Genomic DNA, 25,138 nt, shown 5'->3' on the forward strand with positions numbered 1-25,138 from the left:
AAGTGTCCAGGAACTTGGAGATCTCTACTTACAGGAAGTGCTTATGGGACTGAGATATGTGGAGGAAGAAGTAAAGTCTGAACGTTGAACTGTCTTGGTTCTCTCTCCACTTAGGCCTGAATACTGCACCGGCTTCCTAGCAGAACATGAAGAACATGAACTAGCTACTTTCTTCATGGCCTGAGTGTACTATCCTCCAGATGATTGTTGTGCAAAGCCTTAGCATCTCATAGTTCGGTTTCTTTTTCTGTAGCTTTGGCTTTTGGACAAATATCCTTGACTGTACCTACAGCTCCCAGTGGAGTCAATGCATGACAGGTTAGCTCTTGCCTCTGTAAAACAAGAATGCTTAAGCAATTTGGACTAAAATTTTATTCTGGTGCAGAAACAGAATCAATTAGGAGCATTTTCTAAAAGTGATTTTTTTAAGCTTGTTGTTAATTAGTGTTGGGTCTGAAACCTGAAATTAACATGTAAAATCTTTATTCCCATTATTTGTAAGTTTGCAATTTGCATCTGTGGATTTGGTCAGACTTTTGACTAGGATTAATACAGCCTTTCTTTGTGCGGATAAATAACAAAACAGGATGAAACAGGATGTAACAGGAAAAACTGGCCTCCATAACACAGTAACTTTTCTTCTATTTCCAACACACTTCAATTGATATAGAAAGGGGTGTAAATGACGTGGTTTCTCCTGATACAAAAGTGCTGTTCATTTCCTCTTGCACCAAAGCTTTGTAGTCGAGGTGCTATACCACAGAAGGCAGGACTGACTATATTGTGGCTTACATCTGTGCTCTTTTTTCTCCCTTGTTCAGTTACAGATGTAGTTCCTGGGTAAGGTGAAGTACTGGTAACATTTTAAAATGATTATATGTTTATTTGCATGGTTGTTATGGGGTGTCTGTAATGCCAGACATACAAAGTGTGATATCAGTGCTTAAATATCAAGGTGGTAGGCAGCTCAGAAATACCTGAGACCTGATTCTACCCTTGAACAAAGAACGAAAAGGTTTTGAGTCTTCATGAAACATAACATCATTGTTCTCAGCCTCCCGTGTTCTGCCCCAAAATACTTCCTCCCTCTGTACGATGTTCAAATCAGCATTCCTTCTCATTTGAAGCTGAAACACTCAGAAATGGCCCCCAGATACTACTTTTGGGCAGGGAGCTCATATGGGACAGGATTCTCTGCCGCAGAGAATGTGCAGCTCCTCTATGGTTCCCTTCATTCCAGCCCCCCTCCTCCATGAGCCCAGAAACCACACTGATTCTGTTGCTGGGGCCTTTCAGAGACACAGAGGATGACACTGGATTTGGCCCTACTATTCCCTAGTCTGGTGAGGTAAGCCTAGAGGCATTTTTCCTGGCTATTTCCTCATGAAAACAAAAGAGTAAGATATTATTGTTATTATTATTATTATTATTTTGCAAGAGTGTCTATTGGTTCCAATCATGGATCAGGGACCTTTTGTGCTAGGCTCTGTACATAAACACAGTGAAAAGATGGTCCCCACCACAAGGAGCTTACAATTTAAACAACAGTAGCATTGTAAAAATATCAGAAATTTGGAGTAAAAGATATTGGCCCAGATTCTGGCCCCTGATGGAGGGGCAGGGGGTTAGGAGGCGATTTTACACAGCTCTGGAGGTGTAATGATCAGCATATGTGGGCTTATGCTGCCCCTTATTGCAGGCCCTAGAGTAGAGGCATGCCAGAGTTAAGCCCTTCGGGTTGGTCTAATTTAATTGACTCTTGGAGCTGGTTCAGAACTTTGGAGTTGCAAAGGCAGCAAAAAACTGACTCCCATCTCAGGTGTGCCTACATTTAATCTGTTACTGTGCTGTGCTGCTATAGTACTTAGTGTCCTTCTGAGGCTATGTCTACACTTAAAATGCTACAGCGGCACAGTGTGGAGGCTCACTACAGTGACAGGAGGGATTCTCCCATTGGTCTACATCAGGGATCGGCAACCTTTGTCATGCAACCTGTCAGGGAAAGCTACTGGCGGGCCGGGATGGTTTGTTTACCTGCAGCGTCTGCAGGTTCGGCCAATCGCAGCTCCTACTGGCCACGGTTTGCCGTTCCAGGCCAATGGGGGCTGTGGGAAGAGGTGGCCCAGCCCACGGCACTTCCCACAGCCCCCATTGGCCTTGAACAGTGAACTACAGCCAGTGGGAGCTGCGATCGGCCGAACCTGCGGATGCTGCAAGTAAATAAACTGTCCTGGCCCACCAGCGGCTTTCCCTGATGGGCTGCTTGCCAAAGGTTGCTGATCCCTGGTCTACATAAACCACTTCCGTGAGAAGTGGTGGCTAGCATAGGTGCTGACTTTTGTTTTTGTTGGTGGGTGCTTTTGAAAGGGTATGTGTGTCTGGGGTGGTAGGTGCTCTGTCAGTTTTGGGGGGAGTCTATTTTCAGCATATTTATACACTTCTTTCATATTCTAGTTATTGAATGTGTCTATCACTGGTATCTTTACTATTTTAATAATAATTAAATTGTTATGAACTACATCATTACATTATCATGAATTACAGTATATTAAAATAGGTTTCAGAGTAACAGCCGTATTAGTCTGTATCCGATGAAATGAGCTCTAGCTCACGAAAGCTTATGCTCAAATAAATTGGTTAGTTTCTAAGGTGCCACAAGTACTCCTTTTCTTTATATTAAAATAATTGCAATCCCCTACAAATTGTCTTCACTGACGTCCCAGTTTAAAGACATTATGTTTCACTGTAGCTTTCTGGATGAAACTCTCAGCAATCTTATTTACATCTAGTTCCCTTGTAGGGTCTTGCTGCACGTTAAGGACAGCTACATTATTCAGTTGCATCTGTCTGATTGAGATCATTTTTAAGTCTTCTAAAGCTGGAGAACGAGAATTCTGCGGTTCAAGATGATACAGGCACAGTGAAGACTCTTATAAATTTGCATCGGGGGTTGCCGTGTTAGTCTGTATCCACAAAAATAACAAGGAGTCCGGTGGCACCTTAAAGACTAACAGATTTATTTGGGCATAAGCTTTCGTGGGTACCAAATAAATCTGTTAGTCTTTAAGGTGCCACCGGACTCCTTGTTGTTTTTATAAATTTGCAGTACTCCGGAAGCACAGTGCTTCCAGAGTACTGCAAATGACTCCAAGATCTCTTTCTTGATGGATAACAGCTAATTTAGGCTCCATCATTTTGTATGTATAGTTGAGATTATATTTTGCCATGTGCATAACTTTGCAATTAACATTAAATTTCATCTGCCATTTTGTTGCCAAGTCACCCAGTTTTGTGAGATCCCTTTGTACCGCTTCACAGTCTGCTTTGGACTTAACTATCTTGAGTAATTTTGTCCCATCTGAAAATTTTGCCACCTCACTGTTAACCCCTTTTGCAGATCATTTATGAATATTTTGTACTGGTCCTAGTACAAGCCCCTGGGGGACACCACTGTTTACTTCTCTCCATTCTGAAAATGGGCCATTTATTCCTACCCTGTGTTTCCTATCTTTTGACTGGAGTGCCTGGCAATGCTTTCAGGATCATCTAAGGATCCTTAATTTAATTTAATGACAAGCCTTTTCTCATCTTAATCACCCTGCCTCTGTTCATAAACAAACTCCCTGCCGCAAGGGCAGAAGCTGTTAGCAGCACAGAACTCGTCACAGTCCACACTCAAGCTCTGGCTCCTGGATGCTGAGAACCCCCTGTATTTTTTTCGCTTGAGCCCTGGAGCATCCACAGAGTTGGCACCTATGATAGGTAGGTTGACAAAAGAATTCTTCTATTGACGTAGCACTTCCTACGCAAGGGGTTAGCTTGGCGTAACTGTGTCGCTCAGGGGCATGGATTTTTCACATCCCTGAGCAATATCGCAGGGTTGACGTAACGTTTTAGAGTAGACCTGGCCTCACCAGGCTGCACTTGCGTGTGTTACATCTTCAGAGGGCTGGGAAATCTGGCCAATAGCGAAGGCTTTTTGTTGTTTTAAACTCCTCAATTTTTTCCTCCATTTTCCTACACATTTCTTTCCAGATGCTACCTGTGCTGCTCAGAGCTGCTCTGCTGGCCATGGGGAGTCCCTGAACATCAGGCTGCAATGAATTCCAGCCCTCTGTGCCACTCACCACTCCAGTGTCTTTGCCCCACAGTCTCTGAGCAGGTGCTGGTTCCTCTGACGCTGGGCATTCCACTGGAAAACAACATCTGATACAAACCACTCCATCCTCCCTCATTGTCAGTGCCTGGTGAAACAGTAAAACACCTGCTATCTTCCTGCAAAGGTTAAATAGGTCACGCCCAGGACTAAAACCACCATCAGAACATGGGCAGAGACATTCAGAGCCAGCATCTCTACTCAGGTTACAGAGACCAAACCGGACCGTCTCTACGCAAAAGAATAAATGGACACAAATCTGACATCAGGAATCATAACATTCAAAAACCAGTAGGAGAACACTTCAGTCTTTCTGGTCACTCATAACAGACCTCAAAGTGGCAATTTTTCAACAAAAAAACCTTCAAAAACAGACTCCAGCGTGAAGCTGCAGAACTGGAATTAATTTGCAAACTAGATACCATCAGATTAGGCCTGAATAAAGACTGGGAGTGGTTGGGTCATTACAAAACCTAAACTTAATTTCCCCAATACTAATTTCTCCCTACTGTTACTCACACCTTCTTGTCAACTGTCTGTAATGGGCCACTCTCTTACCACTTCAAAAGTTATTTCTCCTCCCTTGGTATCCTGCTGTTAATTGATTTATCTTGTTAGACTGACCTAACACTTGGTAAAGCAACCCCCTATCCTTTCATGTATTTATACCGGCTCCTGTATCTTTTACTTCACACATCTGATGAAGTGGGTTCTAGCCCATGAAAGCTTATGCCCAAATAAATCTGTTAGTCTCTAAGGTGCCACAAGGACGCCTCATTTTGTTTACTAGTGCTTGAATGCTCCTGTATCGATGCACTGGGTGAATTTAGAAATACTTTCCATGATTACAGGACATTCTGCAGAGCAAAAGGGAGACACTAATGCAACACTTCAATTTTTAAAAGCTTTTCAGTGAAGGAGCCTGAAGTTCTTATAAAAATTTACAGCTGTTCAAAATTTTGTTAGTCACTTCAAAAGTCCTTAGTACCTTGAAAAACATGTAGTTTATCCATTATTTCTGCTGTCCTTGTAGTTATTATGAAAAGGCTAGTGTCGCTACAATTAAAATCTAAAGAAAAATTTCCATTATATTCCTGATTTTGACCTCACTCAGATTTTCAGAACTGTGTGTGCATATTTGTACACCTAGTGTAAGCATGCAATTTCTGTTTTCACGTGCAATTACAATTAATGTACATGCAAATGTCCAGTGAACATATTGTTCTGTGTGAACCATGATGGATGTAGTTTAAGATGTCTGCAGCCATGGGAAAACCCCCAAAGGGCACTGGGTTTAAGCCACAGCTAACAGAATTGGCAAGTTATATTAAAATAAGAATAATGATAATTAATAATTACAAGCTCTTACATAGCGCTTTGCATCTGCCTATCTCAAAGCACTTAGCAAAACAAGATATAATTATACATATTTTATATATGGGGAAACTGAAGTACAGCAAGGTGAAATGTAGATAGGATTTAGTATATGGAGTCTGAATGGCTGGGGGAAATACAAGGGCGGGGTTAAGGATATTTTTCCATTCCTTAATTGTACATTTGCACACTGTCCAATGAGTTTTATTTAAAGAAAATTTAACTTTGAATTTCCTGACTTTCAAAAATTTGTGCTTTTTCAAAACTACATGACTTTATTAAAGGGGTTTTGATACATATTTAGGACCTGACCTTCAGTTTAATGACATTTTTTGTCTGGGAGATTTTAACAGTTGCTTACATTCATCTTACTCATTTTTACCTTTGCATACAGTTTCACAACAGTTGGCAGGAATCTGTGGCCCATACCTTTAAGCAAACAAGGGTTATGTACAAATTCCACTGTAATGTAAAAGGTGATTGGAAAGACTTGTACAGCTATGATGATGTGCAATGTTTGAGAACAGCTCCATGCAGTTAACCAATAGAAATGAAATGAGAATTTATAGTCTTTTATTTAGTCAAGTAATTCAATATGTCCTGTTTTATTCACTGGCGCGGTAAGAATGCAGAACAACAAGCCATTCTCATTTGTTTTCCCTGGTGGGAGGAACTGATAAAAGAAAATCAACCAAAATGACTGGCTACTAGTGGATTGGGCTGTAACCCCTTTCAAAAATCATGTTCATGTTTTTATAGGAAAGAAAAAAGTAAGGGCCTGATTCTCTTCCCCACCACCCCGGCCTATGTACTCACCCTGCCTGAACTGACAGAGTTGTCAGTTGCCCACACTGCACTGTCCTAGTTTCCTGGGACCCTGGGGAAGTCTTCACAGTGGCCTTTGTCTGCATATGGGAAAGGGCAGATGTGAGCTTTGCACCATCCCCTACACAACTTGGCAGGAGAGGCACAGGAATGCTAATGCAGCCTGAAGATGTATTAACTTCCTTGAGGAGCTTCTCTATGCTGTGAGGAAGCCTCTGGCAGCATTATGGAGCATACTGTCAGCAACCCGGAGGTAGGGCCACAGAACTGAGGTCATCTTCCTTGTCTGTTGATTTGATCATATCACTTCCCTCTGAATCCCTACACTCCCCTCTATCACATCAGATTTAATCTTATTGTCACCACCTTCAAAACTCTACATTACTTTGCCTTTCCCTACTGCATCACCCACAATGAGCTTTGTGTTGCCACCTCTTCTCCACCATGCTCCATGCTCAGCCCAGCCATGCGTTTGTCAGCTTCCCACACATTAGTGTCTGTGGCTGTTTCATGGTATGGCCTCTCTGAGCTTCCTCAGAAAGCTCCTAACCTTGTCCACATTTAAATCCCTCCCTTAAAGCCTGCTCCTCTGACACTGCCAACAGTGGGTTAGGTGACTTGTATAAAGAATTTCCCTTTTGTTTGCCCCCTTTCTGTAATCTCTGTCTACTCATCTGTTTGTCCTTAGACTGTGAACTCCTCAAGACAAGGATCATGCTTTCCTGAATGTCTGGAAAGTGCTTAGCACATCATGAGTGTCACCATAAACAAATATCCAATAACAGGCCTCCATGTGGATGGCTTTGTGTGACTGGCCAGATCTCAGTGACTCTGAGCAGATCTCAGGAGAAGTGTTTGGGGCAGGAGCAGATTTACCATGAAACAAAGTGTGTGGTGGCACGGGGCCCACAACGATGTGGGGGCCCCACAAATGCAGGACAAATATCTGACAACCTGCCCCTGAGTCCCAACTGGTGGCGCAGCAGGGCTCAGGCAGGCAGGCTGCCTCCATGCCCTGCCACGTGGCCCCACGTTGCTCCTGGAAGCAGCCAGGTGGTGGCACGTCTCTGCACGCCCCTGGCGGGGGCGGGAGGTGACTCCACGCGCTGCCCCCGCCCCGGGCAGTGCACAGAGACCTGCTGCTCCCCTCTCCCCTAGGGGTACGCAGAGATGTGTCAGCAGCAGGGCTAAGGTGGCTCCCTGTCCGCTCTGCCTCCCTCCCTCCATGCTGCTTTGCTCCCAGAAGCGGCCGTCATGTCCCTGTGGCCCCTGGGGCGGGTGTCTTCGCATTCTGCCCCCACCCCGAGCACCGACTCTACAGCTCTCATTGGCCGGGAACTGTGGCCAATGGGAACTGCGGGGGTGGCATCTGTGGGTAGCAGAGAGCAGAGACCCCCTGTCTCTCCCCCAGGAGCCACTGCCAGAGGGGTGTGTGTGCAGGTCGCTTTGGGAGTCGCGCTGCCCAAGGTAAGCGCTGCCCCTCTGCCCCCCTCCCACACACAAATGCCCTGCCCCAGGTCAGAGCCCACATAAAGCACCCAAACTCCCTCCCAGAGCCCGACCCCCGCACCTCCTCCTACACCCAACCCCCTGCCCCAATCAAGGTACCTCACTTTATTTTCATTTACTTCCCATTACTTATAATATAGGAGGAGGATAAAGAAAAAAAGAATGAAAACCAGGGGGGTGATGAGAGAATGTTCTTTTTCTTGGCTGCATCCTGATGGGGGGGCCCCCCCAAAATGAATCTGCGCACAGGGTCCTACTAACTCTAAATCCATCACTGGTTTGGGGGCCAAATTCCCTGCTTCTTCAGGGAAGCAAACCCCCCTGCCAAGGAAGGTTTCAGAAGGACTTTTGGAAAGAAACCTCCTAAAGTTTTTGTTCCCAACTTGATATTGGTTGTTGGTTGTGATCATCTGGGTATTTCTCACAGTCTATTCCCTGCCATTCTGGGGCTTCAAGCATTGGTGCACCTTGGTCCCATTTGTTGTCTACCTGTGGCACATAGGAGTTTAGTCTCCTGTGGGCTGTAGTACTTTGGTTTAATTCCAGTTGTTGGGTTTAGTGGGCAGGAGCAGGGAGGTGTTAGTCATCTGTCACATACAGGAGGTCAGACTGGATGATTTGGTGACCCCATCTGGCTTTAAACTCTATGACTCTCTGACCTCCTGTGTCAGAGGGGGCAATCTGGGACTAATAAGTGTGAGACTGTCAGACACTGAAGAGGGGGAAATATCACAAAACAATATTAGTGAAAATTCACTGGAATTAAAAAAATCCACTTCCTTCACTTTGGCTATGTTCATGTTCCCTTGTGCTTTTGTGATTTCTGCAAATATTCATGTGGATGGAATTCCTGACAGGAATGTTCACAGAAACAGCAAATTTTAAACAAATATAAGCATGGGCGGTGGGTATTACAGGCCAGGGAAGCTAAGCCTTCCCTAACCCAGGCCGTGGCCCCAGCCATGTTCCTCTCTGAGGCTCCACCTCTCTCCCTATCCCCCTATCCCCTGAAGTTGGCAGAGACCCACCAGCAGCCAGGTGCTGGGGCCACCCAGGGAAGCTTGGCTGGTCCGGGGGTCGGGCCAGTGGTCCAGGGTGGCACTCAGGCCATCCTGGGTGTCAGGCCAGCAGCTCAGGGTGGTGCTGGGGGTGGCACGGGCCGGCCGGCATGGCTGGGGTGGGCTGGCCAGAGGCTTCGGGTGGCTGGGCCTCGGGGCTTCTCTGGCCGCTGGGGGGTGGGGACCGTGGACGGAAGACGCGGGGCCGGTGGGTTAGCCTCCCTGAAGTGGGGGTTCACCTACCACCCATGAATATTAGAGAATATTTGCAGAAACCTAACTTTGAACTTGTACATGTGAGTATTTACTCCAGAAACATAATACTGTGCACTACGTTTATCCATCCAGGCACCAAAAGCAATAACCTGGGATCTATGTGTCCAATCAAAACTAACTGAAGTAGCTCAAAATCTGAATACCACTAAGGGATGCTCTTCACAGGAAAGTTTTACCAGTAATACAGGTATAATTATATTGGTATAGTTAAACTGATACAGTTTACTGGTGCAATTATACTGGTAGAGTAAAACCAAGATAGTTATATTGGTGCAAACCCCTTGTGGACACTATTTCAGTATGAGTGTCATTTTAAAATAAATGTATTGAACATAAATCCCTTATCGACATAAACTAAACCAAAAAAAGGCCCTCTTACACCATAATAAGAATATCCACACAGGGGGTTATACCACTACAACTATAATTGGTTTAAATTCACACCTTATGTATATTGGTAGAATTTCCTGTGTAGACAAACCCTTACATAGAACTGTGAGCAAAACAATCACAGACCAGAATTAGTCATAGTAAAGTTGAGAATATTGGAAGATATTTATGGGTTGGCTGCCAGCTTGGCTGACTTAGCAGGAATTGAACGGGGGACTTCCAGAACTGTAGTCACTACAGCTTGAGCTAAAGAGTCAGCCTTTATAGCTGAACAGAACGAGAAGCTAAATTATAGTCAAATAATTTATTTGCTATGAATTCTTTGCTCCGCTCTTCTGAGATCCATGTTTACACTATTTTTAAAAAATCTTCATTGCAACTGAAAATGGAAGATAAAGTAGCCTTCTAGACTTTTATATCTGGAACAGATCACTAATCTATTTAACAGAAAATTACAGGGCAGGGTGGTGTAGCTGGACTAGTGATATTGTTAATAAGCACCCTTGATGCTTCCGACTCTCTCTTTCTTGATAACAGTTCCTGCAATCCTTATTTTGAAATTACTCTGACTGCAGCATTTTCCTGCTAAGTGTAGATCTAAAGCAGTAGTTCTTAACCTCTGGCCTGCTGGTGACTTGCAACCCAATCAGCACACAGCTGCAGACCATGTGACATCTGCAGTGCCATACAGATAGTATATACATTGTTTGGATGCAGCCCACATAATACATAGAGAGCTGCATATGTGGCCCACAATGGTAAATAAGTTGAGAACCACTGATCTAAAGTGACATATCGGTTTGCCCTGGATCCATATGTACATATTCACTCTGATATCAATGGGAGTTGCACTATGGATTGAGGCCAGTATGTAGCCCTGAGGCTTAAATGCTAACATTCAATGTTAATGTTTTAGGCTTAAGGGGGAAAGAAGGTTAAATAATTAAGCAGCTAGGTTTCTTGCTAGGTTTCTATTGTATAATGAGGTTATCTTTTCCCCTATATGGGTAAAGATGCTGCTGCCTGTACTGGAAATATAACCAAGTGAAGATTTTGGTCACTGATCTGTGATGAATGAAACCCTTTCCAGTATCATGTATCATTCAGAAAGCACAGCTGGCTCACTCTGTTGTCTCAGCTTGTCAGATGTAATGGTTTGGTACTGACTGAAAACATTAAGGTACAAAGCACTAAAGGCTAAATTCTGCTCTGATACGTACATGCAACTTTTCTTCGGTCAACAATTCTTCAGTCTCTGTGCCACTTAAATCCCACAGGAGAACAGCACACTTGTATTGGAGGGCACATTTAGCATTAAGTAAACAGTTCACTCTCTTCTTTTTATTTCATATCTCAAATGACTTTCAGTTAGTGGAGAGGCTACAGTGACATTTCCATGAAGCATTAGGGTCAGTACTTGTACAAATAGTTCTATTGGCCTTAATTTTCAAAAGTGACCAGTAAATTATGATTGGGATGGTATGGCTGGGTTGCTTGTGGTGGTGGGAGGTGGGAGGGTACTAAAATCTCATGCTTCCGAGTTTTAGCTGGTAACCTGCAGGGATCAGGAAGGGATTCCCTCTCCTACCTCCTTTTAGTCTGTGTTTTTTTGTTTTTTGTCTCCTTCCGCTGAATCATCAGGGAGGGCTGCAGCTGGACATGGGACCCTGGACAGGGTGTGCCCAGGGCTTGGAAGCGGCTCTGATCATTCTCTCCCTTGGGCGCTTGGCTGGCTGGTTCTTGCTCACATGCTCAGGTTCTAACTGATCACCATAAGTGGAGCTGGGAAGGAATTTTCCCCCAGATCAGAGTGGCAGTGATTTTGGGTTTTTTCGCCTTCCTCTGCAGCATGGAGTGCCAATCACTTAACAGGATAATCTGGATATTTCACACTAAATCAATTCCCTGCCATTGCAGGGCCCTCAAGCTTTGGCACACCTTGGTACCTCCTATTCTACACATGGCACACAATAGTTTAGTCTCCTGTGGGCTATAATACTTCAGCTGAATTCCGGTTGTTGGGTAGTGCGAGTGATGAGTGGGTGGCCTGTGACATACAGGAGGTCAGATAAAATGATCAGGTGATCCATTCTGGCCTTAAACTCTCTGATTTTAAATTGGGGTGTAAATTTTGAGGGGGCCAACTCCAGCGTTTTCTGAGAATTGGGCCCCTTTATGGTGTCATCAGTTTGGTACCTAAAAGTGAGGCACCAGTCATTTTTGAAAACATAGGCCTTTCATTTGCTTGCCTGAGTAAAGATTGAAAGGTCTGGCGCTCAGTTTGGTATTAATGTGGATGTAACAAGCAATAGGAAGTATCACAGGAGTCCCATGATCTTTTCATAAGGAAATCTACTGTTGCCTTCACATGTCACCAGTGCTCAGTGCTGGGTTTACAATGGTACCAGTGGCACCATGGAGCCAGGCCCATGCTCTGCTTGCACTGTGCCCTGAGACCTCGCCAGCCCACTGGCTCCCCCCACCCTGCCCACCATTTGCTCCTCTAGGCCTGCCCGCTGAGGGATCTCTTCATCCCTTGACCCCACCCGCCAGCTTCTCTCTGCCCCCTGGCCGGACCCCACTGCACCTCCAGCTCCAGGCAGTCTCTGCTTCCCACCACCTGTGGGGCCCCACCTGTCGCCCCAGAGCTGAGCTACCTGGGACTGGTGCAGAAACCTGGCCAGTCTCGGACAGTTTGGGGGGACACTGTCGGGGGCTTGGCTGGGCCCCTCCAGGCAAGGGGTCCTGAGAGAGCCCAGCTGGGGCAGGCCCTGGCCTGGCTGATTGCACTACTCCCAAGGGGCTGGAGTGATTCCCCACCCCAGGACCAGCCCTGGTGGCTCAGCGTGGCAGACAGTCACCTCCCAGCAGGGCTGGTGAATGCAGTCAGGAGGCAGGGCGTGGGGGTGTCTGAGTAGGGGGGGTGCTGGGCTGTGAGGGGGCAGGGAAGATGTGTGTGTTGGGGCACTAGGGAATTCTGTTTGGGGTGCTGGGCAGTTGTGGTGGGGCTGTGGGCAGGGGGGCTCTGGGCAGGGGTGGCATTGTGCAGGGTGCTGGGCATTTGTGGCAGGGTCTGGTGAGGGTGCTGGGCGTAGTGGGTCCAGGGGGGCTCTGGCCACAGGGAATCAGAGGGGTCTTCCAGTGTTGGGTGTGGGGGCTGTGTGGCACGGCGTGGGCCCACCCCCTAGGGGATGCAGCATGCTGGCAGCACAGGGCTGGGCAGGCCACTGTGCGTCTGGCAACTGCCAGTTTGTAAATAGTGCCCTTGCACTGGGCTGGGCAGAGCAGGGCTGCCCACTGTAGGCCCCTGGCCAGCCCCTCGCTCTGGGAACTGACCCCCCTGCACCATGCTCCATTTCCCCCATTGGGACCCACAAATATGTTTGGCGCCGGGCCCGCAAAAGGTTAATCTGGCCCTGCCAGTGCTATACTCTTCATCTAATTTACATGGCCTACTTTCTTCACAGTATCCATCCTAGCCAACCAAGCATTTTTAAGGCCAAATGTGTCTGGCGCCATCATGGTTAAGAACAACATTTGAACTGTGTGAAGATAAAGTGTTGCAGGGAAAACCTCCCGTCTAAGAAGAGGTTGCTATTTTGATTGGCAAACAGCTGTGAAGTCTAATTCCCTTTGGTAGCTTTAACAGTGTAATTAACCTTAACTTGAGCCACTTTATTACGATATTGCTCCTTGTCAAAAAAATGTCATAGCATTCTCTCTCCAATGTTTATGTTAGTTCATTATTGCTAGGAGAGGGATCTTTAGATCATTTGCAGACAGCTCCCAGTACTCCTTTCTAGCCTTCAAAGAATGCTGAATACGTTGTTCTGATCCATTAAAATTCCATTATCGCTTCTGGGTCACAGCAGTGATTATGTAAACTAACAGACCCCAGTTAGGAGACTTGGGTTTATTTTTAAATGTGGCAGCTAAGTCTAACGAATGAACAAACTAAATCTGCCAACATGTCATTTTCGTTAATAAATCTGTATGCTATTAGAACCCAGTCAATGGGGAACTGTATAGCTAACAGGATTAGTGAGGAGATATCAGGCTTTTCTTCTGTAAACCATTGGGCTGATTCCAGTCTGAAAGGGTAGCAACCAAATTGTGTTGCCTTTTGATGGCTGTTTGGTGGTCTCAGTCCAATTCCCAATCGACAGGTGGTCCCACGAGAACCCTCCCCAACCTGCAACTGGGGCTAATTTATACCTGGCAATCAGAACACATGGGCTATGGTATTATCCTCTTCCCCAAAGACGTGGTTCCTCCGGTTTAGGGTTGGTTGATAGGGAAATGTGCAGAAACTTGTAGTGTTGAGGCTCATACTTCTGTGGACATCCAGAGGACGTCAACTTGCAGGTGCTGTCCGTTCAGATTCCTCACTAGCCCTAAATTCTTCCCACATGCATACATACAAAAAGGAGTTTCTCAGAGTCTAGATCCAGGAAAACTTCACAGCAAATATCACAAAATAGTGAAATCACATTTGATTCTTTCCCCCTTTTTTCTGTCTAAGACCTAATACTGGAATGACTTGAGTGCTTAATATTATTGTAGAAAAACCCTCAGTTCTCAGGAGCGTTCCACTAATTTCGCACTTGCAGATAGGTTGGAGGAGATTAGATAGTGTGGGTGCAATTCACACAAGGCTAGTACAAAATCTATGCACCACTATGAAACAGGCAGCTTGTGGATGGAGCCAACAACCCAGCTCAGCTCTTGAGAATGTGAGGTCTCTCTCTGTTTTCCCTACAGGAAATGTTATTAAAGTTTAAAGCATAAAACCAGAATGAATTGCAGGTATTACACTGATCTATTTTATCAGCCGTTGGGTACGTGAAAAATACATGTGCAAGTCTAGATTAGTAAAAGCGTATTTTCATGGTCTGTATTTTGGAGCACACAGAACACTGCTTAGTAAGGTAATTAATTAATGATCAACCTAAAATAAACAAAATTCAAAATTAAATAATATACAGAGAAAATCAGGCATGCCTCACTAGATACTTCTCCACAGTATTTTGTCCTTTGCTTAACGTCTTTTAGCTTGTTTTCATTCAGCATGACAGTGTTTTTATCCAAGTCTATTTCTATTAATCTATCAGTTATGATTGTGACTCAGTCTTAAATGCTTTGCCAAAATCTAAATATATTATCTCAGCCATCTTCCCTCAGAATTCTGTAATTCTATCAAAAAGAACAGTCATGTTTGTCTTGACAAAGTTTTTCCTGTATAAACCTACAGGGTGAGGTTTTGCGCTGTGCCTCCAAGAAGCACAGCATGGAACTCACTGCTCAGGTGGAGGGAAACTAAGGTGGTTTCAAGCCACATTTGTGCTCTCCCAGTTCTGGGTTGCTGTTGGGTACAGAGTGGCCCTGGAGTACCTTAGACAGCCCAAAGTTATGGAAGCCTTTCTCCAGCTGCCTATGGGTCCCTGTATGCACTGTGGCCCCATCCCTACCCTACCTCTAACATTCCCCTTGTGCCAAGGCTTACAGTGAGGAGCTCATAGGGCATTGTAAGCTGAACCTACAGAATTCTCTCCTGGCTGGATCAGGGGCCCTCATGGCTCTTTGCTGCTGCTGCAGCATAAAAGGGCCATATCAGAGGGGAGAATGATTTTTGAACCAAACTGTAAAGAATTTTACAGTTGTTTAACTGACAGGATCATAGTTAAGGAAATGTAAAGGTTTCTATATGGAGCACTTAGTATATTGTCACCTACAGCAGTGTATTTAAGTGGCATTTGGCATTACCTTGACCTGTACCAGTGTTGTCTTTCTGACTGCAGTCCTCAGTCTTCTCACCCATCCATCTTTGGGTTCTTGGTTGGGCCATTCTAACACCGTTAAAGGGATTTCTTCTTCCCATTTGGCATAGAAGCCAGAGGAGCAGGAACCATCAGAGATCTCCCCTTACACAGAGACAAGGAGAAAGAATTCTGGGAGATTTTTTTCTCTCCTGTTTCCTGTGACCAAAAAGAAGATGGGGTCAAGAGACAGGAGATTCACATGCTACCGGCTCCTGTTGGTAACCAGAAAGCTGGAGAAGGTCCTGAGCCAGTACTCTGGGTCCAAACACTTTCTAACTCTCAGCATGTTCAAAATCTGGATCCATTTTGCATTCCCTTCTCTGCATTAAACTGCCACTAAACGTTTTGTTATTACAGATGGGCACTGACAGATATTATGAGACAACAGTGGAGAGTGTCACATTGATTTGTGACAAATAGCTTTACAATTCCAGTAGCTAAGTTAAATAATGGAAGGGAAATGGATAGTGTCCCTCTTATGGAGCCGGAAAAGAGAAATAAAAATTATTAGAACTTATTGATTTTAAAGGAATGTGATGCAAATTAGAACCATTCAATGTGATATTTCAGGAACTCTGATCAATCAAACAGTATCCACATAATACTGCTTGTTGGAAATGTCACAAATAATTGTTCAAGAACACTTTGCATCTTGTAAATATATATATATATATATATATATATATATATATATATATATATATATATATATATATATATATATATATATATATATATATATATATATATATATATATATTTACTCTTTTACTGAGCCACTCAAAAGTCCCCATTCTTCCACTGAACAGGAACCTATGACCTGTTGATCTGGGAATTAAAATGATTATGATGCTGGCGCTTTGTTCTTAGGGCACATAATCAATACCAGAGCTGCGAAAAGCCCTGGTGATAACCTCTCTTTTGACAACTTGTCAATAATCCTGGCATCATGATCAAAAAGGCTGCAGTAGGACTCATAACCTGCATCAGGAGAATAAGGGTACTGAGGGTAAGGTGAAAAATAAAAACTCAGTTAAGTTTTATTGCTATGAAGTAAGCCAAGGGAAACAGACTGCTTGACAAGAACATGCAAAAAATGTTCAAATAAAGAGATCTCATAACAGGTATAGCAAACAAGTTATTAATGAGAGAGCTTACATCATTAGTTACAAAACACTGAGTACTCCTGCCTTGTCAGTTTCAAAGGAAAGTGAGAATTAACATTTTCAAGCAGTTTATCAAATACTTCATCTTAATCATTTTTCCAGCCATCAGGAATTCCACCGACCATTTTCTGGAAGCCTTAAGGGAATATATAAAGCAGAGTTTAAAAACAGATGATACATGGCTTGTATTTCTATAATGCTACTCAAAGCCAATCATTTCACTCTGCAATGAAGAGTCATCTACCCAGGTGTGCTGAGCCTCAGTAACTAGAGATATTTTGATTAAGTCAGGGAATTAAGGAAGCAAGGATGAAGATACACTTGAATATCCTTTCTGCTGACTATAGTATGCGCACCAAAGTCTGTCTCTGTGTCCCATCATGCACCAGTAGTTGGAAAACGACTCTATTTCTGGTGACCATAAAAGGGTGAAGACCTGGCCCCACTGAAATAAACGGCACTGGACTCCAAAGTACCTGAGGCACACTACAAACAATTAATGAAGACTTACAACAACTCTATGAAGTAGGGAAGTACTTTATGGATTGGGAAATGGAGATCGGGACATTTTCAAACTTGGATGGCTAATTTAAGACACCAAAATCCACACTCTGAGCACGTATTTTGAAAATATCAGCCTAAATCCTACGGGCAATATATGGCAGAGTCAGCCATAGAACCCAGATCCTTATTATCCCTTTCTTGAGCCTTATGCACCAGACCAAGACTGGGTCTACACTACAGAGACTATGCAATCACAGCTTCCTAATGTAGATGCAGTATACAGTGACATAAGGAGGAATTCTGTCAGTATAGGAACACCATCTCCCTGAATGATGTTAGCTATGCTGACAGAAACTCTCTTCTGTTGGCATAGCTGTGTCTACAGTGGGGAGTTTGTCAGTAGAGCCCTTGTGGGGGGAGGGGGCTGGGAGGGTGAACAGCCCTTCTCCCCCCAAGGTTCTAGCATTTGCTCAGAGTTCCAGAAAAAGAATATTATCTGGTTACTAATCACTTCATTGCGCATAATCACTTATGCGCAATGAAGGGATTTCTGTTGGTTTTGTGACAAATAGATAAAGTGTGATTTTTGCCTGAAGTTGATGGCATTACTGGAGAAGTAGCAGAATTCAACAGAAATTTCTTGTCAAATTCTAAATGTATCAGATTAAAATGCTGTTTGTAGTCCCCTGCTTCTCTGCACAGAAAGTAAAAAGTTTGTCTGCATTTATTGATGACAGCAAACTGATTTTCCCAACATGCTTGAAAACAAGGAGATTTTTCAACTTTTTGTGTGTAATTCTGCTTTTTTGCAGGACGGTTCTGCAGAAGAAGCTGCAGTTTTGCTAAAATTTGCATGAGTTCCAACTACAAACATCCATTGTTTCTAGTTCATTAAGCAACAGCTCGTAAAAGCTTTCTACTAACAACTGTACGGCAAGGAGGAGACCAGATAACTGAGTGATTAAAAATATAGTTTGACACTCATATGAAGTAGCAAGTGATACATCAGCACAACTCCGAGTCGTTATGTCTATGATGTCAGGAGAGTTGTGCGTGGACTCAAGGAGAACATTGCTTTGGATACAATGGCTGTCAGCCACATCAAGACCTTCTTGTGAATAAACTGAACAACTGTTATGTCAAGCTTGAACAAAATAGAAGTAGTGCAAATGTTAGACCTCAAACTTCCATATTCTGCAAAATGCAAGGCTTGCAAAAATAAAGCTTATGCTTGTGACTTGTGGTCAAAAAACAACCAGATAGCGATTTATGCTGACTCCTATGTGCTTATCAATCCAAAAATTACCCACCTTCAAAATCTAATTGGCTACAGAAAATGGATAGGCCTAAAAATTAATTATGCATCAATTATACAATGAGGGCAACCACATAAACGTTGTGGTCCACCCTGATTGGTTGGTCTGTTCTAAAACACGGCCATCAGACCAGATAAGAAGGCGAAGGCCCGAGAGTGTGTATGTGTTGTCGGTCGTACCTGACCCACACCCCCGGAACCGAAGGGACGTGCACTTCTTGACTGTCTGTACCTGGCCAGTGCGGAAAACGGCCGACTGAAGGATAACGTATTTTTTCGGACAAATGCAGGGTAAGTTTATGGAGTGAAAAGTCTGGTCGCTCGAGCTGAATTGATCATAGTCGTATCGATACCATAGTATAAATTCAGTAGTAGATGGCTGATGCATAATAGCTTTCCATGTGTTATTGCTTGTCTTTTACATAGTCCTAGCAAATGCATGTAGTGCTGTCGTTCATCAGCTTTATCTTGCCTTTAAAAACACCAGGAATAAGGGCTGGTGAACAATAGTTTTACCTTTGCTCGTCTTCGGGGCTTTTATTATAACCTGCCAGGACCAGCATATGTAAAGTCACTGTTCAGGAACTCGCAAATGGTCCACAACATTACTTGTACTTGCGCTTGTCTTCAGTATAGTTTGCCTTTTGTATCAATTCTTATTCAGTATTGGTCTTTAGTTTTTCTTTTCTTGTTTTGCTTATGTTGTTATCATAGTCGAAAATCATTAAAAGATTTTCTTGAGGAATAATTAATAGTTCTTGCTTATTGTATATGGACACCACTTAACCTAATTATATCTGTGTTGGGTGGTGGGACGTAACGAACACCCCGGGGTGGAATAGGGCCTCGAGACATGCTTCCTTCTTCCTTGTTCTCTGCACTTCTGTGAGCCAAAAGTAGCTTGTGGCTTGGCGGTTCGACAACACTGTCCTAGGCAGACACTCAGACATGGATGTTGGAAGAAAGAGAGGTGTTCAGTGCATTCTGGGCTGTTATTTTCATAAGAAAACATGAACTAAGAACGTGAAGTGAAAATAAACCGCCCCTGCAAGATTCCATGGCAGCTGAGAAAGAAATGCAGCCCATGTCTTTAACTGAACACTAACCTCAGTCCCAAGATTCAAAGTTTACTTCAAGCATTTCTGATTTTAAAAAAAAATCTGTCATACCATCTCCCGTCAGTGACCTAAGTAAAACAAAAAAGTGACAATCCTGTTCAACCAAAGCTAAATGCCTACTCTGCTGATAAAAAGAGCATAGTTTCTCAGAGAACTACTACAGAGGTCAAACATGGATTGAATATTCTGTTAATGAAAATGCTGTTTACTGCTTCATTTGCTGACACTTTTCAGGCAATTCCTTGCAAAAGGGTGAAAGGAATAGGAAACAAGTATTTACTGATGTTCATTTTTCTAAGTGGAAATACTAGAATACTCTTTTTCGGTAGCATGCAGAAAGTGTACAGCACAAATTCTCATCTGTCTTGTGGACTGAATTTCATGAGATTCTAGCAAAAGAAAAAGTCTATTTCTTCAAAAAATTCAACAACTAGATCGACAGAATAGGAGTCACAGGAAGTCTCTTCTATGAACAACCAGTTTTCTTGGGGCAGGTCTACATTTAAAATGCTGCATTGGCCTGCTGTAGCACTTTAATGAAGATGCTCTACACTGACGGGAGAGAGCTCTCCCGTCAGCGTAGTTAATCCACCTCCCTGAAAGGCGGTAGCTATGTTGACTACAGAAGTTCTCCCACTGACATAGCACTGTCTACATTGGGGGTTAGGTTGGTATAACTACATCGCTCAAGGAGTGTGGATTTTTCACACCCCTGAGTGAAGGAATTATACCGATGTAAGTCTATAGTGTAGACCAGACCTTGGACATCAAGGGCTGGCTTTCTGCAGACATAATGAATCCAAAGGATCAGGAAATAAAGGAAACTTCATTGAGTTCCTTGAGATGTTATCAGAGACAGGTGCAAACCTACATTCAAAAATGGAAAGTCGGTATGGTCATTACTTATCTCATTAATATCAGAAAGATCTAACTTGAGTTTTTTGGTAAATTGTGGAGAGAAAACAATAATACCTGAGATTGACGAAGTCAAGATTTTTGCTGTTTTAGTTGATGAGACTAAAGACATTTCTAAGAAGGAGCAGCTTTCTCTAATTATTTGATCTCTTCATGAATGCTCTGCAAAAGAAAGAGCTATTGGTACTTAACACATGCTTAAACTTGGTGCTGATTCTTTGACACACTATGTATGACCAGACATTCAATATGAGACTTGATTGGCAATTTTGTGTGGGACAATACTATGACAATGCAAGTGTAATGAATGGGTGGGCTAATGGAGATCAAGCAAGAAAAAAATAAAAGGCATCTCATGCTGTGTCCATTCACTGCCATACCCACAAGCTAAACCTTGTTTTAGTTCACACTATCTCAGATATGCCTGAACTTTCAGAATTCTTTACTGCTGTACAAGTTTCGCACAGCTTCATTGCCAAAAACAATAGGAGATATGAGTTAATTGTTCAAGCTCAAAAACATCTCTAGAAGAAAGTTATTCTGCTAGTGTGAATGACAGCTACCAGATGGCTTTATTGGTACCGATCAGTAAATACTATAAAACTACACTATGAAGCCATTCTTGCTATACCAGAAGCCGTCAGTCCAGATCATTCAGAAGTTTCAGCGAGGTAACTGGATTTAAAACTAAGCCAGTCTACTTCTTTTTTATTGTATATACTTGGAAAAAATACTTGTGTGATGACTGGATAATTAGAGCAACTTCAAAAAAGTGGACTTGTTTTACTGTTTGTTACACACTTGATCAAAGGAATGTGAAAATAACTAGAGTCAGCAAGATGTGATGCAGAGTGGGGGAACAAACAGCTGGGAATGTGAAAGAATTTGCTGTTGATATTGGCACTGAATTGGATTTTGGGAATTGTTGTCTAAATTCCCTGTAAGAATTCAGAAAGTTTGAAAGTTTCATATTCACTATCTGTACCACTTGAAAATGGAATATTGGTGAAAGGAGACTCAGTGATAGATTTTGAAGAACTTATTTTGCTATTCTTGACCCTTTCATTCCTGAGTTCAATAGGTGTTGTATGGACTATCAACAGTTGCTGGAACCTATGGAAGCATTTGATGCAGATCCCTTAAACTTCAGGGATTTCAAGAAATAAGAAGATTTTTCACATTTACAGTTGACTCATCAATGAAATACTTTTGAGATTGGTAATCTCACTGGCAAAAATGTTCATGGCATCAGTTGAGAAGGAGAAAAAGAGTAAAGATTATTTATTTATACTGCAAGCTTCAAACACTGCCAGCTGCATAATCCGACGTATTGAAACTGCTCCAGATCACTCTTACACTGCCAGTCCCTTACATTTCAAATAATCATTTTTTCTGTGTGCTGAAAAGAGTCAAAACTTACATCCTATCAATACGCAGCAATGAGAGGCTGAGCCGTCTGATGCTAATGGCGGTGGAATAGTCAACAGTAAAATCCTTCAACCTTGATGACTTAGGCCATGTCTATATTAGGTCTCTCAGGGGTGTGAAAAAACACCCGTCTGAGCAACCTAAATTTTGCTGGCATAAGTGGTAGTGTGCACAGCGCTATATCGGTGGGAGAGCTTCTCCCACGGACATAGCTACTGCCACTTGTTGGGGGTGGTTTAATTATGTTAATTGAAGAGTTCTCTCCCATCTGCGTAAAGTGGCTACATAGGAGATCTTACAGTGGCACAGCTGCCTCAGTATACCTGTGTCACTGTAAGGTTTCTCATGCAGACAATGGATGATTTCAGTAGACTGCATGATTGTCACTACCCTTTGTTTGATAGAATTATATATATTATATGTAAGCTAGCTAGTCTGAAGTACTACGTAGAAATATATCAAAAATTGTCCCTCAAGTTATTTTTTATTGTATATTTAAATTCTGATCAGAAACAATTGTCCACCCCAAGAAATATCTGAATTGGCACCATTGGGTTTTGTCAGCATAGTTATGTTACCACTAGGTGTTTTTTTTTTCAGATCCCTGACCCCTAAGTATGCTGGTATAAATTTTAAGTGTAACCCAGGCCCAAATCTCCATTCCTCAAACAGTACAAGCAATTCTGGAGATAAGACCTCCATTGTTTCACAAAGATCAAACATTTGTCTCGAGTAAATTGCCAATTAAAGCTATGTCTGCACTACAATAAGAGGTGGTGAGTTAGCTACTTCATGACAGCTGTCTCAATTTCAAAACACACCTTTTCTGCAGTGAAGGCATCTAACTTGTGGTTCTTTACATGTTTATGAAGACCAAGTGTGGATACTCCCCACATGTTTGTCCCAGGATACAAACATTTGTTCTTTATCCTAAACTGATTCTTAGGGTAAAGGATATGTTTCTGTAGCTGGGACCAAGAATGTGGGACACGTCCGCACTACCCTTTATGAATGTATTAAGTAAAGATAAAAAAATCTAGTGTTGACAGACCCCAAAAGGTGATAATACAAGCCCAAACCTGCAAACTCTCTCTGACCCCTGAGTACCATAATTCAAATGAGCGGAAGGGCACCCAGAAGTTACCTACTACAAGACAGGCCCAACAAAGAAAGTAACAGAACACCACTAGCTATCACCTACACCCCATAACTAAAACCTCTCCAGCGCATCATCAAGGATCTACAATCTATCCTGAAGGACGATCTCTCATTCTCACAGACCTTGGGAGACAGGCCAGTCCTCGCTTGCAGACAGCCCCCCAACCCGAAGCAAATACTCACAAGCAACTACACACCACACAACAAAAACACCAACCCAGGAACCAAACCCTGCAACAAACTCCGGTGCCAACTCTGTCCACATATCTATTCAAGGGACACCATCATAGGACCTAACCACATCAGCCACAGTATCAGGGGCTCGTTCACCTGCACATCTACCAATGTGATCTATGCCATCATGTGCCAGCAGTGCCCCTCTGCCATGTACATTGGCCAAACCGGACAGTCTCTACGCAAAAGAATAAATGGACGCTAATCTGACATCAGGAATTATAACATTCAAAAACCAGTAGGAGAACACTTCAATTTCCCTGGTCATTCAATAACAGACCTAAAAGTGGCAATTCTTCAATAAAAAACTGTCAAAAACAGACTCCAATGTGAAACTGCAGAACTGGAATTAATTTGCAAACTGGACACTATCACATTAGGCCTGAATAAAGGCTGGGAGTGGTTGGGTCATTACAAAACCTAATTTTCCCCATACTAATTTCCCCCTACTGTTACTCACACCTTCTTGTCAACTGTTTGAAATAGGCCACTCTCATTACCACTACAAAAGTGATTTTTCCTCCCTTGGTTCCTAGTGTTAATTGACTTGTCTCGTTAGACTGACCTCCCACTTGATAAGGTAACTCCCATCTTTTCATGTGCTGTGTAGTTATACCTGCTACTGTATTTTCCACTCCATGCATCTGATGAAGTGGGTTCTAGCCACGAAAGCTGATGCCCAAATAAATTTGTTAGTCTCTAAGGTGCCACAAAGACTCCTCGTTGTTTTGATTAAATTCAATGTATCTACTCATCATGAATAAAGTACTTGGAGGATCTAGCCCTGTGATCTCAGATGTGTGAACTATGATATAGTTAGCAGGAAGAGGAAAGGTGAAAACAAAGATTCGAAAATATTTTAAAAATCAGTTTAAAATAATGCTGTTTTCATTCACATAGGAAAATGCTGGTGTTTTGTTTTGTGGTGTGACTGCCATAATGCTTTATGTATCTCTCTGTTTCAACAAAGTACTTGAAAGGCACACTAATTTGCCAAACACAAATCACATTAAAAAAATTAAATGGAAGAAACAAAACAAATATTTCTTGACAGCATCAGTGACTGACTGTCTCACATGGTACCTGTTTCTATTTTTGCCTTTGGAGGATAGAAACCGAGCTCTTTGTCATAAAGTACAGAGAGACAATTATTGTTAAATGTAGGGTTGATTTGGGGGCTGGAATAAAACCCTAAAAAAGTTGATACACAACTGGAGTAAAACCCTAACACTCTTTAAAAGGTCTCACATTTTGTATATCTGTTCTGTCCTAAAAACATTGAAATATCATTCTCCCTGGCAATATAGCATCAAATAATTAATAATAATATTGGCAAAAAAATTAAAAAATGGCTGCTTAATTCTAGGCTCCATACTTAGTCATCTAAATAAAGGATCAGATTTGCACAAATGCTGACTGCCTTCAATTCCCATTGACTTCAATGCATGCTACTGGGTGCTCAGAACTTTTGAAAATGTGACTACCTATTTAAGTGACTCAGTATGGATGTAGAAGTCTAACATTAGGCAGCTGTTTTTGAAAATCTTGGCCAACAGCCATAATCAAAATGTGCAAGGTCTTTATCTGCTACCCACTTTTCAGGTGTCCCTTATTAACATAAGCAACTGTCACACCGTTCCCAGCTGTGCCATTTCCAGAAGGCAGGACTTTTGGGTTGCTGTTACAGTGACAGATAATTCAACATTGCTTGATCTTTCAGCTGTTTGTCATTATGGACCCACATCTGCCTCCTTTCCAGATAAACCTGTTTTTCTCCCTGTAGGCTATGTATAATGTATATTTTAGATGTTGGGACATGTGAAAGGATGCCTGCTTGTCTGGCAGGGAGGGAGAACAGCCAGGTGAAAAGCTGAGCCAGCAACCTGACCAGGT

The sequence above is a fragment of the Lepidochelys kempii genome, chromosome 1 (genome assembly GCF_965140285.1).
Source record: "Lepidochelys kempii isolate rLepKem1 chromosome 1, rLepKem1.hap1, whole genome shotgun sequence".
Taxonomy (NCBI): Eukaryota; Metazoa; Chordata; order Testudines; family Cheloniidae; genus Lepidochelys; species Lepidochelys kempii.